The sequence below is a fragment of the Orycteropus afer genome, unplaced genomic scaffold, assembly GCF_000298275.1.
Source record: "Orycteropus afer afer isolate SDZICR_OR568_19922 unplaced genomic scaffold, OryAfe1.0 scaffold00021, whole genome shotgun sequence".
NCBI classification, from domain to species: domain Eukaryota; kingdom Metazoa; phylum Chordata; class Mammalia; order Tubulidentata; family Orycteropodidae; genus Orycteropus; species Orycteropus afer.
In genome coordinates this window covers 6,685,532-6,698,737 of record NW_006921608.1, presented here as the reverse complement: position 1 = coordinate 6,698,737, position 13,206 = coordinate 6,685,532, and the positions used below count along the sequence as shown (strand labels likewise).

Here is a 13,206-nt window from a genome sequence, read left to right as displayed (position 1 = left end):
CCTTCAAGGCTCAGGGGTCCAAGATTATCTTCTGTGTCTGTGTTAATTGGTTTCCCTTTTCTTTGTTGAAGAGGGTCTGTGCAATCCTTCTGCCTAGTCCACCATCTTGCCCCGCCTCTAAGATTTTCATTTTTATGAATAAAAATTAAATTTTGTTTCAAAAGATGCTGACATTTTATCATTTCAAGGAAAGCAAAAGGTGAACAAAATATTCCAAAACTCCAATTTAATTATAGTTAAGTATGTAAAGTTTGTAAGAACTCCGGAAAAGAACCTTCATATTTGGTGCCAAGTTATTTACAAGTGATGGTACGTTGTAAATGGAGACTGTTGTGCCATGGGACTTAAGGATATAAGCAGTTTTGAAATAGTTCTAGCCATAATTTCTAATACAGTAACATTTTTCATTAAGAAAGATCCCTATATTTCAATCACATTTTCACCCTTGCATGACTTTGCAAATTGCTCTCTGCTGTGCGTGAAGAAGAGAGGAACTCCAGTGGTAATTTTCTGAAACCAGCAGCTGGAAAATATAATGCAAACAAAAATGAAGATACAGTATATCTGATTATTATGATGTCATTTCTAATGTTATTCATGATACACACAAATGTTTGTATTCTGTATACTATAGCACCATGTTACACATGGTTTTGGATCAAAATATACTATAATACAGTTTTTTTAAGACTTTGGGAAAAAATGCAGACTTCTGGCATTTTCACTTTATTACGTAATGTTTCTGTCAAGTGTAAGGAAGAACTTCCTTGATAAATAAATATTAAAAAAAAGAAAACCCAAAAACTTTTGGAAAACATTCATTTGGGCCTAGGGGTTGTATTTAACTTTAAAAAGTGTGAGTGAACTTTATATTTTATTGTTCTTTATTCATGTAATTAAATACTGTATGTGTATGCTAAGTAGAAGATGTCTTTATTTTAAAATTGGTTTACATACCCTTTTGGATATACCAGCTTTCAAAAAGGTACCTCTTGGTTTCATCTCATCATTTGGTAAATTTGGAGGTGGAGGCAGGTTTTTCCTTTTGTTTAAGTCTGGGGCGCATAGTTTTGCCAGTGACTTGAGAGGAAGTAGGTAAATCCAGGAGTGATGAAATACTGGGCCATGGCTGCATATCCAAAGCCATTTCTTCAGGAAGCTTTTCCAGAAATAAAGTTGAAATTATTAGCTAAAAAAAAGCAAGGGGCAAGGTCAAGAATGAAGTTGTCTTTCAAGATGAGATTTTTCACTTTTGAATTAAATTTATCTTAGTTATCTAATTGAATGACTATTTTATTTATTCGATAGTTAAAGTGTTTATACTCTTGTGTGGCGCATGTGAAAATGTAAAAACCTTAAAGGAAAAATGTCTCTGAGCAAGTATGCCTGTGAGAAAATTCTTCCTTTGATTCTTATTAAATGAATAACACATTTTTCTCCACAAGTATTTAGCCAAATATTCAGGTTTCAACATTTTAGATTTCCCTCAAGTTAATGCAGTTGATTCTTAACAAGGGAATATAATATATGTTGGCTGGTGTGTACTTTTTAAGGTAGAGTATTGATTTCTTTTCTTTAATCAGAGAAAAATAGACGGATATATTTTTGTTCTTTTGCAATTGTATAAACAGCAGTTATTTCAATATTTTCACCCAGCTTTTGTTAGTTATGAAATAGTGTTCACACTTTCCAGCCAAGGAGAGAAAATAGTGCAGTGGTTAGTGACAGTTCCTAAACATTATAGAAAATTTGCTCTGGCTTCCAAGGGTTTGGTTGAGTTCAAATTTTAGTTTTCCCTCTTGCTAACCTGGTGATTTTTTGGCAACTTGCTTAATGTCTTCATGCCTATATTCTTTCTCGTAAAATGTAGAAAACAACATTAATACCTCTTAGGGTTTTTGAGAATTAAATAAGATCATACACATAAATTTCTAATGATGATTATTACGATTTTAGAATTCAGTGTTTAAAACTCTCCTCAGACTTTTTAATGCCCAGTATTATATCTGATAGCAACAAAGGCTAAACATTTGTCATACCACGCATCTGAACCTCAGTTCACTGGTTAAGACATGATGTAATCAGCCAGGTGTGATTTCAGGGTTTCTTACTACTAATGCCTTCTCACCCAGACCTGACAGTTACCGTAAGACAGACAGTTTTCTTTAAAATAGAACAGAATCAAAGGACGAGGAAATTATCTAAAAAATTTGAGGTGTAGAGCTGACATCATTTCAGATGGATCAGCAACTATGTTATTTTTAAAGAATTTGATTGAAGACGACTCCACAACCTTTCTTGATGGCTCAATTCAGTAATGAATCAACTCCTGTCTGAGTGTTCTATTTTAATCCAGTGCAAACTCCTTAGTTTAAACATTTTTTTCCCCTTATTTGTTATTCAACTAAAAGATACATTTAGTAAGCACAATTGCTCACACCTTTGTTAACTCTTATGATTAGGTGGAACCCAAACAAGCTTTAGGAAAATTAACTTACCATTTGTAAACATTTCTGTGGTGAAACTCTTTAATGTTTAAACATGTTCGTGATTCTCATTTAAATATTTTTCAAGTCCCTGTAACTCTTTCTTTGTTTGATTGGAAAGCTAGACAAACACTAAGGCTCAAGCCAAAGCAAAAGTGAGGAACATTACCTCATTAGTTCAGTATCTCATACATCTGTTTTTGAATTTCATTGTTCTTTCTTTGAAAAGCGTTACCCAGACGCTTCTTTTCTTGGAATCTAATTCATACAGAAGTTGTTTCCAGTACTATGTCTTTTCATCTTTACTTGCTTCTAGAGATGCTTATTTATATCAGTTTTTTTTTTTTCCAAACAAATGCCACTACTTTTCTTTTGTCAACCTCACAAGTTTCATGACTTCTTTCATTTACTACTATTACCGTGCATTTAATTATTCAATAAATACTTATTTTGCAGCTGCAGTATACTATTAATTGTGTGAGTTACTAGGAAAAGTCCAAAGATGTAGAACAAAGCTGTCCACATCCTCCCCTTTGATGTCATTTCTCTCCTTTAACTTGCTTTAATATTCATACCTTTCATAACCATCCTTCAGGTCTCTAGTACAGAAATTAAGCATGCCTTCACCTAGAAAGTAGAGTGTGATCTAAACCAAAGGGGAAAATGTGCACATTTTAGAATTACATCTGTGTTTGAGTCCATGTACTTCCTTTTTGTTGTTATGTGCCATCGAGTCAGACCCAACTCATAGCGACCCCTCCTTGGGTTTCCGAGGCAGTATCACTAAGGAAGTAGATTGCCCAACCTTCCTTCCGAGGAGTGACTGGTGGGTTTGAACCGCCAGCCTTCTGGTTAACAGTCAAGTGCCTTAGGCACTTGGCCATCAGAGCTCCTATGTACCTCTTAATCCTGGGAAAAATATTAGACAAGACCTCAGTTTCCTTATTTGAAAAACGGGAATAATAATAACTACCTTGAAACATTTTTCTGAAGGTGAAATTTGAAAGGGGTAACATAAAGTATTTAGCCAGAACTAAGAGAAGATGGCCTTACTTAATGTTAGTGGTATTCCTTCCCCTAGGAGGGAGCTTAGTGAAACATTTTTTTGCTTTGTGCTCTCAGACAGCCTGACAGTTGGAATGTATAGATCTTATTTTGAAACTAGGTTCTACATCCATTGCTTTTTCATTAAAAAATATTTACACCTCATTCCATGGCTCAAGTCATTTTGAGTTTCTCTCCAGATGCCTTATGTACTTAGATTTGGAAGGAGACTTGGGGGGAGAGAATACAGGTAAATGATTATCAGTCTGTCATCTATTTCTATCAAATAAGCACTTGAAGAGTCACATCTGATTTATACCAACTTTAAGTATGCCAACTCTCTGACGTACCTTATTAAAAATGTGTGCTTGGGAATAGTGCATAATTTATCCGGTTTAATATTGAATGAATCTAGGGCTTACCATCATGTTTACAGCAGCTATATTTGAAATTTCCAACAGCCCTAAGAAAGGAACATATCGTATAACTCAAATGTGCAAATAAGTGCATCCACTCTTTGCTTGTTGACATGACTAGGTTCCAAACACCAGGTCATTATGCAAAATCTGTGTTATGTGAGAGTCAAGGGCTGCACCCCACCGTCAGCACTGGTGTGCCCCCACCAACAGGCACTCACTGCCAGTTGGGTGCCCCTGGCCTGTCTTGGGATGCGCATGGCATGAAGGCATCCCCTTCTCCACCATGCTTTCATACCACCAGGGAGCCTGCAAGGGTTGGTTGTAGTGATGGTCATGGTTGGGTATTGCCTGGACTTGCCAATGCCTGCCCTGAGCGGAGACACCACTTATCCTCTGCCCACTGCCTCCCACCACCAGCTCTTGGTGGAGACCCCACTCATCCTCTAGCTGCTGCCTCTGCTTCTCTCTTTGGGTGGGCACCCTGCTTGTTCTCCATCCACTCCAGCCTCTCACCCTTGCTTGGCCCATTTCCCTCTCCTCCCATTTCTGCCTCTCTTCACCAAACTACCTGGAACCTTTAGGCCCTCTCCCAGCCTCCCCTTACTTGCCTGTAATCTCCCATCATCCTGCTGTTGTCCTACACCTTCTCTCACTGGCTCAGGATGTCGCAGATGAACTGGAGAAGGCATCCCATGGCCAGTTATGGCTGCCGTAACTCTTGTGGCTTGGTCACTGTTGGGGCCTCCAGTATATTGTTCGAGGTGGCCTGGGAAGGGTGCCCTTGGCTTGGTCATAGCCCCTTGTGTGGTTCATCAGAGGTGCTGTCTGAGAATGTTTTCAGAGTTGTTGCAAATGTGAAATGTCAGAAGACAAGATGGTCAATAAGTGAGGAGTAGGTGTGCATTAACCCAAATAATGTGTATGAATTCAGATGTATGTGTGTGTGTGTGTGTGTGCGTGCATGTATACACACAAATATGAAATTTTGGGAAGATAGTCATTTGGATTGTTTGACATAAAATTTCCAAGGTAAACATATATTTTTTATTAAAATGGATTTTGATATTTATATTTCAAGCCTTTCAATTAAAATGAAGTAGAACATCATTCATTGCAATGATGCTTTGATGAAGTCATAGGATAAACTAGGAACTATTTTTGTATTTCATATTCTAGAATAGCATAACTTGCTGCTAGGTTGATAAATGGAAATCTGAGTTTTCATCAGTGGTAAATTATTTTGAGGTAGTGTAATCAGTGGAGAAGAACTCTTCCTGTGTTTGTAGCTTGGCCCTGCCACTTATTCACTGTGACCTTGAGCAAGTTATTTAACTCTCTAAAACCTGACTTTCCCTCTTTATAAAATGAGGAAATGATAACTACCTCACTAAGATTTTCCATGTAAATCTGGAGCACGTAGCTTCGTAAGTGCTCAATACAAAGCTCTTAATATTACCTTTAGTGTCATTTTGGCAGTAACACTATAGCAGTCATAATAGGAGCCTTCGTGCCACAGTGGTTAAGTGCTTGGCTGCTAACTGAAAAGGTCAGTGGTTCAAGCCCACCAACAGCTCTGGGAAAGAAAGATGTGGCTGTCTTTGTAAAGATTAGTTTTGGAAACAATATGGAGCAGTTCTGCCCTGCCCTATAAGGTCGCTGTGAGTTGGACTCAACTCAGTGGCAATGGGTTTTGGGTTTTAGCTATAGTAGGACCCTACACATGATGAACTTGTAGCCATCCAGTTGATTCCTATTCAAAGCAACCCTGTAGGACAGAGTAGAACTGCCCTGTAGGGTTTCCAAGAGTGTAATCTTTATGGAAACAGTCTGCCTATCTTTCTTCCATAGATGGCTGGTGGGTTCGAACTGCTGACCTTTTGGTTAGCGATCGAACACTTAGGCACTCTGCCACCAAGGCTATTTACACATGATAAGCTCTCATTAAACATTTGCATGGTGAATTAATTTTGCAAATTATCTGGCTATATAAAAAAATCACCATGGGATTGTGTTAACTATGTTCTACACAACCAGAGTTAAAACACAATTTAAAGAAATTTTAATGCAAAGAGATTTTCAAGAATATATATTTAGCATAAAATGAGATGTGTATACTTGTTGCACCTGGACTAAAAATTGATCAGTAAACCTCTAAATAAGTTGCTGCATGCCTTTGTTGTTCAACATTAGGGATATGTGCAGATGGTGTTTGGGTTAGTGCTGCTTTGTGCCTTACGTGAAACTGGGATGAGTTTTGCATCAAGTGGAAAGGTAGCCTAGAAGACCACTGCTAGACAGAGCGCACTAATGATACAGGGTTTTCTTTCTTTCTTTTTTTTTCACTCTTTACTAGTCCAAAGAAGGGCTCGGAGATTACAGTTCTGATTTCGTTTCCTTTTTGATTGCGAAAATGTGGTAGATATAAGATCTGGGAAATGCCATTTGAAGTAAATTAACAGAAACCTATGAAACATAGTTAACCATAGATATAGTCTGACAGTAAGAAGAATATTGTGAGAAGCAGGGGAAATCGTAGAATGACTGTGTATTACTCTGACAGTGAATTGGTATTATCTCTGCTATCAGATAATGCAGTTATCATTAATTTTCACATTTGCATTTCAATCTTTGGAAGGAAATGACTCTTGCCGGATGAAGATAAGAGCTCTGTACCTCTATAATGAACCATCATTTTATCCCAATGCTTTGTGTCCATATGAAAATGAGGCAGGGAAGAGTGTGTGTGTGTGTGTGTGTGTACGTGTATGTGTGTGAGAATATGTGTAGGGGTCAGAAAAACATTCTAACAAAATGTCAAAAATTGCTACAGACTTTAGAGCCCTTTACGAAACAAGAGGGTGTCAAAATAAATCTTCTGTAGTGTAGTTAAATGGATATCGGATTAAAAGAGGAAAGCCTTACTCTTTGTAGAATAGAATGCCATATAAACATAGCAAAAAGTTCTCTTCAATTTGTTCTCTTACTTCGGTTTGCATTTGTGTATGGAATTACAGCATACATAAACCCAACCTCTCCTGCCCCCTAGAAAAAGTAGACTGGAGGCAAATTACTTATGATCACTCTTTAGCAAGACCTTTAACTTTTTTGAGCCATAAATAACTGTATACGGTATACCTTTAAAATTATTATTATTATCACTTTCACTATTATTTGTATATCTTCAACTGTACAAGAATGGGAATTCAGGATATTTAGATAACAGCTTGTTTTAGAATTTGCAAACACCTACTTTGTTTGCACAACTTTAATTGAGAAATTCAAGTTAAAAGAAAATTAATTCAAGATTAATTTTCTTTGGACTTTTTTTAGAGTGATCTTTTCATCAAATGCACTGATGGAAAATGAACACAATGTCAAATTTTGTAAATATATCATCCTTCCCACAAAAATGGATAGCAGCACATTCTTCCAGTCCTCCTCCTTGGCCCCGTGGCAAAATTCACTCATCAATAACCATTTATTACAGAGGCTCCCTTAACTAGACTACAATTTTCATCTCCTCTCTAAAACATACTCCAGAGTAAGAAAGGAATCGTGTGGGCAGTCACTTGTATGCTAACTGTTTAAACATCTTGTAATTTTCAATTGACTTTAAATATTATCTAAACCAGTGAAATATGTTGACAAAAAGAGATTTTGTTTCTATGGAAACTATGTTGAATAGCTTGAGAAAATTGGCTAAAGGAGCATCACTAAAAATATTTAGGTTTGGGTAAAACAACTTTAAAAACTGGGAAAAAATAATAAAAATATAGAAATAAACTATACATAAATGGCTTTTCAAATAGCTGAATTTCTTGCTCCTTCTAAAGAAATCAACTGGAAATGTTAGATAAGTATTTGAGTGTGGTTTATGCAGGCAAGTCCAATGTGGAACACCAGTTAGTGGGCCATACACAGAAAATGGCTAGGCACCATATCAGTCAGTGGTCTCCAGTTGGTCTCAGAACAAGAACAATTGGTCATTGGAGGTGGTTTTGGTATATTATAAGTTGAAATATAATGCTTATAATGCTATCTTTTAAAAAACAATAATTCCGCATTGTGATTAAGGGACTAAATACTTGCCCCAGTATAAACAGTCGTAAGACTTTTCTGTGTTCTTTCTCACTGAGCCATACAAAGAAAAAAAAAAAAACAAAACATTGGACAGAGTAGAACTGCCCCATAGAGTTTCCAAGGCTGTAAATCTTCACAGAAGCAAACCACCTCATCTTTTTCCTGCAGAGCGGCTTGAAACCTTTTGGTTAGCAGTTAAATGCACCATCAGAGCTCCTTACAAGTCATTTAAAAAAAAATACAAAGCTCAATGCTGTTGAGTTGGCTCTGACTCATAGCGACCCCTCAGGTTTCTGAGGCGGTATCTTTACGGAGGTAGATTTCTCAGTCTTACTTCCAAGGAGTGGCTGGTGGGTTTGAACTGCTAGCCTTCTGGTTAGCAGTCAAATGCCCTAGGCACTAAGACATACTGAGTCGAAGTTAGTTTAAAACTTTTCTCAATAGGGCACTTCAAGCAGCCACTACCAGTCAATAAGAAACACTTTTGTCATCTCTGTTGAAATCTCGTTCCTTAGAACTTATGTTTTGAATATTTTGGCACAAGGATAACTGCCATTGAGTGTTTTCCTTGACTCAGCATTGTGTCCTGAAAAGACACCAAGAAATATTACTGATCCTCCTACCTGGAGAGCTGAATGAAAGAAGAATTAAACCTTGTAAATAAACATGTATGTATATATATTGTTGTTGTTGTTATGTGCTGTCGAATCGGCCCCAACTCATAGCGACCCCTCCTTGGGTTTCCGAGGCAGTATCACTACGGAAGTAGGATTGCCCAGCCTTCCTTCCGAGGAGTGGCTGGTGGGTTTGAACCGCCAGCCTTCTGGTTAGCAGTCAAGTGCTTTAGCCACTATGCTACCAGAGCTCGCTCTCGCTCTCTCTCTCTCTCTCTCTCTCTCTCCCTCTATATATATATATAAATACGGTTCAAATGAGGGTATAAGTGGTCTCAAAACAAGAACAAAAATTAAACCCATTGCTGTTGAGTCAGCTCTGACTCATAGTGATCTGCTATGGCAGACTAGCGTTGCCCCATGTGGTTTCTAAAGCTGTAAATCTTAATGGAAGCAGACTGCCACATCTTTCTCCCAAAGATCAATACATTGACATGTCGTAGAAGTCATTTTAGACAGGAAAGCAAAAATAGGTACATAAAGATGCATGCATTCACTTTTAATGTACTACATATATGGAACTAGATTACCAGAAGGCCTAGTTGTTGTTATGTGCCACCGAGTTGGCCCCCGACTCTTAGTGACCCCTCCTTGGGTTACCATGGCAGTATCACTACGGAAGTAAATTACCCAACGCTCCTTCCTAGGAGTGGCTGGTGGGTTTGAACCGCCAGCCTTCTGGTTAGCAGTCCAGTGCCTTAGGCACTATGCTACCAGAGCTCCTAGAAGGCCTAGGTGAGAATAAAAATAAGAGGGTTCAGAAATGAAACTCAAAGAACTCCAGTCTGTAGTGGAAGACTAGACCAAGAACTGCCATCAAGGAAGACCGAGAAGGAGTGGCCAGTGGGAGAGGACATGGAGAATGTGGTATTTTGTAAGAAGTGGGTGGAGGCCAGTAGTCAATGCTGCTGAGAACTCAAAGCTGAGGTTAAAAAACTTCCTTTCCGTTGAGTGGTGTATGGGTAGTTAGCAATTTTAACTAGTACTATTTCAGTAGAGGTCTGGTAGCTGAAATCTCGCTGTGATGTGTTGAAGTCGGAGGGCCAGGTGAGGAAATGGAGTGAGCTGAACCAAATAAATCATAGGAGCTCTGGTAGCATAGTGCCTAAGGCACTTGACTGCTAACCAGAAGGCTGGTGGTTCAAACCCACCAGCCACTCCTCGGAAGGAAGGTTGGGCAATCTACATCCGTAGTAATACTGCCTCAGAAACCCAAGGAGGGGTCGCTATGAATTGAGTTAGAATCAACGGCACATAACAATAACAATAAGCTAAATCATAATTCCTGAGAGTTCTTGGTAGATAAACATAACTCTTTGGGTTGCCCTGAAAGTATCTGTTCATATATAAATAATTTGTTATCATCATCCTCTTCTTTTTACCTAAGTTTCTCCAAAACCTTAAAATTTAGGGATACACCACCAGAGTTTATTTTACAAAGTTCAGGTATTCTTACTCTACTATCCATAAACTTTTCTGAATTTATTTTAGTTATTTGTTGCTTTGTGCTCATTATATTTCTGTCATTTCTTTAAAATTTCATTTTTCTACCTTAAATCCTCTAGTAACTTTAAATTACCGAAGTTTATGCTTTTTAGATAAATACACAGTCATGCACTACATAATGTCTATTTGGATAACATTCAACTGCATATAGGTTCGTGGTCCCAGAAGGTTATAATAGTGTTCAAAAATAACTGACTGAATTGGAGAACAGAGTGTAGTGGATGTAACTTGACATAGTAAATAAAAGAACTTTATGCACACATCACGTGTATCTTATGTCTCTTGTATACAAAGCCATTGCACTGCCAGGCATATGATGGTGCAGTAAATATATAACCTAAATAATTTGTCTTCAAATAGAAGACAAATAATAAATGCCTATGTTACTGTTTCATGTATGCGTTGTACTATATGTTCTATTGTCATTTTAACGTGAACTTTCCCTACTTACGAATAAAAAGTTTACTGTGTAATGGTGTATGCTTCAACTTGTAGGCATCAGCACCCAATCTCATGTATCATACATCTCTTGAGTGCTGTAATGTTACCTCTCTGTTTAATTTTCTTTCAAAAATACTACCGTGAAGTGCAACATGTCTCCCAAATGCAGAAAATCCAGTGCTAGTGATAAAAACAACAAGAGGTAAATAATTTGTAATAATAATAGTAATTATTATTATTCATTGGATGAGAGGAGAGAGATTGATTTAGAAGTAAAACAAAAGGTTATTAAACAACACAAAGGTAGAGAATCAGTGAATGCTATTATTGCTCATGGTTTAGGCCTGTCAATGTCCAAATAATATAACATCCTATTTCACTGAGCATATTGTGGGCATTAACCAGTGCATGTAGTTGATACATTAAATTTGATAATACCATATTAGATAAAGCCCTTTAAATTCAATATGTGTTAGAAATACACTTTTCCTTTTTTTCCCAATATCCAAATTAATGGCAACCAATAATTTGTTAAGAATCCCTGTGTAGTGAAAAATGTTAACTCACTCAGTTGCTAACCGAAAGGTAAGTGGTTCGAGTCCACCCAGAGGAATCCTGGCAGAAGACCTGTGGATCTTTGAACAGTCAGCAGTCTAGAAACCCTGTGGAGCACCATTCAACTCTAAAGCCATGGGGTGGCTATGAGTTGGAATCAACCCAATGCCAACTGGTTAAAAAAAACTTTGTTACTGTTATTTTTTGTTTGTTAGTTGCCCTCAGAAGCACATCTGGCCCTTGGAAATTATAATATCTTCATCTTCATAATAAACTCTTACACTTATTTCTAAGATCAGTATTTGGAGCTTGGAGCTTATTCACTCATAAATATAATTTACATGCGATTGACAGATCCTGTACTTCCTGTGTGCCTTTGCATACCCACACTGAGTTGATTTTAATTAATTTTAACATTTATTGAAGAACTGTGTAACAGAGTCCAATGATAAAAATATAATTCAGGCATTACCTTCAATCAGATAATTAAAATGCATTGCTAAGGGTATAGGGCTGGATGTTTATGTAGTATGCAGTAGCAGCAAAGAGAGAGGAAGGTCATCTAATGCAAAGTTGGAGGGCTGGTGAGAAAGATAGCTAAGGAATCAGAACTCACAGAGGGAGAAAGGTAGGGTTGCTGGTGCTGCTGGTAAGACGTTGATACTGATTAGACAACATAAGTAAGAATGATCTCAAGTGTTCCTCAGGGCTGAGTGATAAACTCACATTGGATCCACTGTAAGATGGTATTGTTAGGTAGAAAATGTTTAGTTATTTTGGCAAAATATAAATGCATAGCGTGTAGTGAACTTGCTGGCATTTTGAGTAGAATCTTCCACTTTCTACTTAGACTTTCTGGGCGCTGTCACAGAGGCATGAGCCTTCCCAACGTTTTTGCTCCTCAGCAGGGAAGAGGCCCCTTGACAGACAACTGGAACTAAAGTATTTTCAAGTCACTGATGGGAATCAAAAGGTAGATACCAGGCTACCTATTGAAGATATCTTACATTCATAATGAAAAGGAACAATTAGAGTTAGGTAAGAGGTCAGCAAAGAAACCATAAAGACACTTAATTGTAATTTAGAATCCTGAAGCCTAAGGGAGATGCAAGAACAGGTTGGACCTTAAGGGGCTGAGCACACTGGGGGTCACCCAGGCGGAAAAAGGAGATGCCGTTGGTCTGTAGAAGGGTGCATTTCGGAAATGACACCATCATTTGGAGAGCAAAGCAGGGCTCCCGTGGTCTAACCGATCAGCTTGGAATTCAGAAATATGCTGGCTCTTGTGGGTTTCTTGAAGGACTGAGGGTAAATGAAGTCTTGCTAACAAAATTTCTACCACAAGCTGACGTGCGAGGTTGTACAGTTCATGGAGGAACATCCAGGAAGCCAGGAAAGAAGGCATTTATCGCTGCTTGGGGAGACCGGTTAAGGCCTAAATGTTCAGCAGGTGGAAAAGTACAGAAGAGAAAGGGCATTCGACAGAGGGAGTATAACCCTTGCTGTAATAACATGGAGGATGAACTGGTGTTAGTAGTGAGACAAGGACTTGCATCAAAATCTCAGTCGACAGCCTACTGCAGTAGTTCTGATCAGAATAAAGGGGGGAGTTGGGTAAAATGGAAGTTGTCAACACCATTAAAAAATACTGTTCACCATGAAAGTGAGTTGAAAATGGTATAGGAGGAAGGAGGGTTTTTCTCCCAAGGGTGGAAAACGGTGATATTGAGGTGGTACTGTGGAGCAGGATGGTGGCCATATGGCTTGGATGTGGGTAGAGTTAAACCCAACAGCTTGGCTCCAGAGATTCTGCTCTGGACTTTTGTGATGCAAAAATAAAAGTATATAAATTACACATGCAAATACATTTTATGTATATATAATACACATACACACACACACACACACACACTGGGTTTCTGAGGTGGTATCACTATGGAAGTAGATGGCCCAATCTTCCTTCCAAGGAGTGGCTGGTGGGTTTGAACCACCAACCTTCTG

At 38.1% G+C, this 13,206-nt stretch overlaps 1 protein-coding gene across 1 annotated transcript in view; it reads left to right on the top strand.

The window, feature by feature from the left end:
- The window catches only part of ZFPM2 (zinc finger protein, FOG family member 2), a 524,681-nt gene that overhangs the window by 40,330 nt on the left and 471,145 nt on the right, over window positions 1–13,206 (top strand). The gene's annotated exons all lie outside the window — the stretch shown is intronic.